The sequence below is a fragment of the Crocodylus porosus genome, unplaced genomic scaffold, assembly GCF_001723895.1.
Source record: "Crocodylus porosus isolate Cpor-Errol unplaced genomic scaffold, CroPor_comp1, whole genome shotgun sequence".
In the NCBI taxonomy this organism is placed as follows: domain Eukaryota; kingdom Metazoa; phylum Chordata; order Crocodylia; family Crocodylidae; genus Crocodylus; species Crocodylus porosus.
This window is the reverse complement of record NW_017728910.1, coordinates 14,945,112-14,951,865: the sequence shown is the minus strand read 5'-3', so window position 1 is coordinate 14,951,865 and position 6,754 is coordinate 14,945,112. Positions and strand designations below refer to the sequence as shown.

The 6,754-nt window shown below is 43.8% G+C and overlaps 1 protein-coding gene and 1 long non-coding RNA gene across 2 annotated transcripts in view; one reads left to right on the top strand and one right to left on the bottom strand.

Annotated features, from left to right (window-relative positions):
- Positions 1 to 6,754, bottom strand: part of FNDC3B (fibronectin type III domain containing 3B) — a 307,284-nt gene that overhangs the window by 142,787 nt on the left and 157,743 nt on the right. The gene's annotated exons all lie outside the window — the stretch shown is intronic.
- Positions 1 to 6,754, top strand: part of LOC109308441 — a 10,757-nt gene that overhangs the window by 3,316 nt on the left and 687 nt on the right. The window contains exon 2 of the long non-coding RNA XR_002100616.1: positions 1,947 to 1,952. This is a non-coding gene — a long non-coding RNA (uncharacterized LOC109308441). The remainder of the gene's footprint in view (positions 1 to 1,946; positions 1,953 to 6,754) is intronic.

Genomic DNA, 6,754 nt, shown 5'->3' with positions numbered 1-6,754 from the left:
TACACCTCTAGGTGAGTACCACTGGGATACTGCAATATGCCACAATTATCCTCTTTCACAAGAATCAGACAGAGGATACTGCTATGCGTATTCTCCAGGATGTGTCCCTCTGCACAGTGTCTATACTAGCCGTTTCAGAAAAACCTCTCAAATAGTCTTCTTGCCAAAACAAAGCTATAACTTAAGTCTGATCTTCAAAAATAGTTGCATGCACGCAGGCTTTGATACAAACTTGAGTGTGCCCCATGTCTGAACTCTGCATAAGATCAAGATATTTCTAATACTTTTATGGGAAGACATGAGTGCACTCAAGTGACTAATTTATGTGAGAGCTACACTAAAATATTCTTGTGTACTGAAGTAACCTAGCGGATAAAGTTGACTTTGAAACATGAAAGCATGCATTTGCAGCCTGTTAGGGTTCAAAAAGTTCTCAATAAATACAGGCTCATTAAAGAAAACAAAAGAAACAATAGACTATTAAAAACAATATGTAGAAAAGCAGCCAAATTTGAAAACAAAATGTGAAGGGCTCCTTAACAATCTGAGGCTTATTCTAAAAAGTAAGGACCCAATGAAGGCACTTCATTAGCATGAGGAATGTTTAATCTGATGAACAACCTCAACGACTCTTATCAATAGTGATCCAGGTTTCCTCTTTCCCATGGAAAAATGGACAAAAATACAGATTTTCCCTTTTAACAGACAAAAACATGGATTTTATTTTAAATGGAGAAATACGCATATTTTCCATTTTTGCAGAGCTCCCTGCAGGCTGGCAGAGTTTCAGCCTGCAAAGGACTGGGGAGGAGTAGGAGGGGGGTGTGGTCCGGCAGGGAGCACCACGCGCACTCACACATGCATATGGCCACGAGGCAGTCTGGAGAGCAGCTCCTAAAGGTAAATCTGGCGGGACAGGGAGGAGGGATTGAGGCCCCCATAGGGAGGGAGGGGAGGAGTTGGGCAGGGCTGGGGCTGCTGCCCAGCTGGGGCAGTGCATGGGGCTTGGGGCTGGAATGAGCAGCCACAGGGCCCCAGCAGGGAATGAGACAAGAGCCGTGGGTGGCTCATCCGGGGGGCAGAGGGTCCACTATGGGCATTCCCAGGGAGGTGGGGGAGGCATGTGCCCCCAAGGTCTGTGCACGGGGTGGGGACAGGTGTAGGCTGCCTGCTGTGGGCTCAGGCTCCCCACCCTGCTGCCCTCTCAACAGGGCCTCCACAGCCCAGAGGGTGGAGCCAGGCATGGCAGGACATAGCAGGGCCAGGCAGGGAAGCTCCTTGCTGCTGCAAGCCACACACAGCCCTGATGAACTGGCTTCTGCCTACCCGGCAGCAGCAGGAGGGTGCCGTGGAGCTGCTGCCAGGTGGGCAGGTTGCGGCTCGCTACAGTGTCACAGAGCTCCCAGCAGCAGCAATAAGCTTCCCCACCCAGCCCCACTCTGCCCTGCCATGTCCCACATGCTGGACCACAGAGGCCCCGTGGGGAGGGCAGCAGTGGGGGGTGCCCAAGCCCACAGTGGGCACCCTGCACCTACCCACACCTGCCCCATGGGCTCTACTTCGGCTATGCTGCCCATGGGAGAGAGGGAGCCAGGCTCCATGCCCTGCTGTGCTGCAACAGCCACTGCCTCCTGCGGGCGGCAGCTGGGGCTCGGGAGCTGCTGTGCGGGGCAGGGGATTGTGGACCCAGGTCCCTGGCCCCATAGCTCTGGCAACTGGGAGTCCCCTCTGGCAGAGCTGGGGGGTCAGGGGGCTGTGACTTGGGAGTGAGGGGCCTGGACCTGCATCTGGGTGAGCAAAGGTTGCAGAGGAAGCTCTGATTTTCCATGATAAAAAACCCAAAATCAAATACCAAAATTTATCGGTACTTAGAATTAATTTTATTATAATGATTCAGGCATTAGTAGGCTTCCAAATTGCTTTAAAATTGGAAATTATCAGTAAAGCATTATGTTCAATTGATACCTATACATAGAATGGTGGTTCATCTTAATCATGGATTTGGTGGGTTTTAAATCAGAAAATTCACAGGCTTTTAGCAGAGAATTTGCCTTTTTTAAACAGAGAAAACCGGGATCCCTACAAGTCATCAGCAAGGAGGATGGAGCAAAACCTTAGGCTTTCAATGTGCTCCATGTAAGCAGACCTACAAGCATGCATAGAGCCCTGCTGAAGTCAGCAAAGCTCTGTCCATACAGATCTAACTGCAAGATCACAATCTACTTAGATTCATAAATTGTAAGGGGCTGGAAGGGACCTCGGAAGATCATTGGGTCCAGCCCTCCCGCACCAAGCAGGGAAGACAACTGGGGTCAGGTGACCCCAGCAAGGTGATCGTCCAGTCTCCTCTCGAAGGTTCCCAGGGTAGGCAATTGCACCACCTCCGGAGGGAGCTTACTCCAGTCTGGACACTAGTTATGAAATAGTTTTTCCTAACATTGAGCCTGAAACAGTCTTCTAGGAGTTTGTGACCATTACTCTTAGTTTTCCCCAGCAGTGCCCTGGTGAACATAGGGGAAGCAATAAATATGTGGAGTGCTTGTATTTATTACAACTTCAGTTTGTAGCTGACCATGGGCAATTTCTTTCAGGCTACACTGAAGGAAGGGGTTGTGAAGCTAGTTGGCATTAAAGTTTCATGCAAAATTAATCATTACCCCTGATTAATATCCTGTGTCTCAGCTTTTACTCCTTGAATAAGAATGCCTAATTTGGGAATAAGGAGGCTCTACACAGGAAGTTAATCAGGAATAGCTATTCTAGAATAGCTCTCTGTAGAGACAAGCCCTAAATATATCCAAAATCAACCTAATCCAAAATCATATCACACACTATTTGTGGGATAGGATTCAAAATGAGACCTTAAGTTTATGCTTTTCACAATTACAAATTAAAAGATTCCAGTACTTCTTGATCTGCATATTCTTCATTTCCTGTGCATATATGACTGCTATCAGCATACACTCCAAGTACCTATAAGTTTTAATTTACTAACACAACAACCAGAAAAAGTAGGTATCCAATTTTACAGGTGAAACACTGAGATACAGAAAGGCTAAGTGACTTGACAAAGGTTTCTTTAAAAAGGCAGTTTAATGCTAGTGCTCTCACCACTAGTCCATCCTCCTCCTTACTCTTATAAAACATATTTATCTTTTTTTTGTAAAACGAAGAAGAGGAGAAAAAATCTACATGCCCAGTTTTTCTGTACTATCTGCCACACGGTCCATTCAGACATCATTCTTAGCAGAGACCTGTTAAGGCGAGTGTTAAGAACAGAAATATTACTCTGGTTTCCATGCTCAGTACTATCATCTCACATTCAAAATGTTTCCTTTATATTTTGGATGAAGGTTGTGTTTCTTAGTTTACTACTAAGGGTAAAACTGAAATGGATACGAACTGACATGTTTATTTAAAACCCCAGAGGTTGGTTTGCCTTTTTCCCTCTCGCAATATTAATATGAATCTGTTAGCTTTGACAGTTTGTCTTCAGCAGAGAAATCTGCTATGCCTCATAGTTTCATAGTTGGTAGGGTTGGAAGGGACCTGAGCAGATCATCAAGTCCGACCCCTGCCATGGCAGGAAAGAGTACTGGGGTCAAACGACCCCAGCAAGGTGATTGTCTAGCCTTGTCTTAAAGACCCCCAGGGTAGGAGCCAGCACCACTTCTCTTCGAAGTTGGTTCCAGATCCTAGCTGCCCTGACCGTGAAGTCGCGTCTCCTGATATCTAGTCTGAATCTACCCTGTGCCAGCTTGTGACCGTTATTCCTGGTCACTCCTGGTAGTGCTTGGGGGAACAGGGACTCCCCCAATGCCTGCTGGTCCCCTCGGACTACTTTGTAACAGGCCACAAGATCCCCCCTCAGCCTTCTGTTTTGGAGGCTGAACAGGTTCAGGTCCCGTAGCCTCTCCTCGTAGGGCCTGCCCTGCTGCCCCCTGATCATGCGAGTGGCCCTCCTCTGGACCCTCTCCATGTTGTCCACTTCTCTCCTGAAGTGCGGCACCCAGAACTGGATGCAGTACTGCAGCTGCGGCCTGACCAGGGCCGCAGAGAGGGGGAGGATCACCTCCAACACAGGAGTTTAGTTTCCCTTAAAACTTGAAGTTGTTTAAAGAAAAACCTGTCAGAATTTCTTATGAATCCCATGCATCATTATTTTATAGAAGGAAATATATTTAAGGGGCATTAACATACTACTGGATATAATATTTTGCCCATCTATGTTGCTGCAACAGACGTATAGTTCTCATTAGCAGGCCCCTAGCCAAGCGAACATCATTTTGTTCTTATCATGGCATTTGCCTCAGTGCTTAAATGGTACACAACTGACTGGGGGCAGGAGGAACTCCTCTTCTGTTAAGCTCTTATGTATTACAACACAGGAGTTTAGTCTCCCTTAATACCTGAAGTCGTTTAAAGAAAAACTTGTCAGAATTTCTTATGAATCCCATACGTCATTAAAGCCTGACTAGTTACAAGGACATTAAGATGTGAAAATGCGTTCAAATCCACAACAGCAGCAGCAGCAGCTCACTTCAAGACCAGATTTGCTTCCATGTAGATTTGCCAAAAAGTACCACAAAACCTTTCACATTCCAATGCGACTGGGAAGTTTGGATTCAGGACTGGAAGAGCAGAGAAAGATGAATTGGAGGAAGTTTGCTTGCCATCTGCCTTCCTCGCTTCAGTCCTTCATTTCCCTCGCATGTCTATTTCCTACCAAATTTTCTTTTTACACAAAGATTTATGATTTCTAAAATTCGCAGCTGCCACCTTTAAAAAGTAGTGAGAGTGAGGTGCCTGTACCAAGCTGCCTATTTATTTTTCACTGTAGCCTCCAATGTACATTAGGCAGTAATCATGTCCAATTTTGCCCTAGAGTACAAAAAAAAAAAGTGATTAGACTCTATCCAGACCAGTGAGCTTAGAAGTACATGGGACCCAGAAGATAATACCACTTGCAAGGGACTTATGTCTATAATAAAAGTGCAGTACTGGACCAGGTTGCGATCAAAACATTGACTTAAGAGTTTTAAAATATTTGCAGTTTCATTTGTGTGTGCATTCTATTTGATTGATATTTTTTTACTTTTGAACTGGAAAAAGGTTAGTCTCTCTCTACCAGGCTATGGTACGTTCTTAACTTGCTGGTGAGAATCACTGCATACAGTTCAGTCCTCAAACAAATGCCACTTTAGGTCAATGCATGAAAACTGTGAGATGTAGTTACTTTTTCTTCTTTGAGGTAAAGCAGCTGACCCAGTTCTGCATTTAACTTTATCCTCCTTTAGTTGGCCTGGTGTACTTTTCAGCAGCTACCAAAAATGAAAAAAGTGCAGTTTCCTGTGACATTTTGCTAAGGATATGGAAACTGTCTTAGGCACACTATTTTAATGCTGAAGTAAGAGTTTAACCTAGTATATTCAAATGAATCCTCCGTGTTTGCAGAACAAGCATTTTCTCAAAAGCAAACTTTATACCTGTGCTAATTTTACAAAGAATGTTTTTTATATATAGAGTTTCTACGTCGTGCACGTGGAAAAATGTGGGTGTACGCAAAGCTCACACGAGTAACAAGGAGGTAAAGATTAGTTGTTGCATGGGTGAAACAACTTTCTGTCCACAAATCTAAGATGCAAAACCTTGGTCTGGAAAAATGACTGTTGAGACTAGAATGAAGCTTTTAGCAATCTGTCTCACTGTTAACATTTTAAGAAGCTGAAAAGCTTAAGTCCCATTGACTTTAAAAAACAAAGACTTAGGCTCTTACATTATTTATGTGTTTTTGAAAACATTACCCTGCAATCTCTCGCACAGGTATTATTTGTATGTAGCTAATAGTAAGGTAGAAAGAAAAATTTGAAAACTACCACCTCATCTAATAAATAACTGAAACAATTAGGTGTGAATATATTTTATCAATAGTACATGTACATGCATGTCTAATGATGGAATAGAAAATCTATTGATCTATTCACTGTCTACACATATACTGTACTTTAACTACTAAGGCACAAATATATTCCATCAATGCTATGTGTGCATGCATGCCTGGTGATGGAATAGAAAGTCTACTGATCTATTCATTGTTTCCAGGTACACTTTAAACTACTAAGTCAACTATAATCTCACCAAGTTTTTTTCCTTCCACCCCCATATCAGAATATAATCAATGCTATTTACAAGATACCACCGCCTTACAGCACAGAGTTAGTAGAGTGGTATCCCCAGTAATTTTTCTGCTGTATTCATTACTCCCATGGCAGATGCTAGGGCCAAGTTTGCCTGCCTAGTACGTCTAAACAGAAAATTGTATGACAAGATGCTAGAAACAGAACTATCCAGGCAATAGCTTATCTAAACCAGGTGTCTTTTAAACCATCCGAGGCTTACAACACTGTCCCCCTACTCCCCAAAACAAGTTTATTTGATCTGGCTTCCTGTTCCAGTTCCCAGCGGGGTAGTGGAGGAGGATGTATGCAAGAATTCCACTTCCTGGTTTCTACTTTACTTACTGTAGGTGTTTATTTTTGGCTTCGTTAGTGTCTTAAAATCTTAAGGAAAAAGAAGCCTGCTATTACAGATCTATTTGGCTTACAGTTGCATCAAATCTGAGCAGAAATTGATTGTTTTATTAGCAATGATATAAACACATTATAAACCTTGTAATCAGGTTAGGTTCCCACACTGTCCACTATGCACGCAACTTCTCACAGCCTATCAGATCACTGCTCTCCAAGACCAAGGG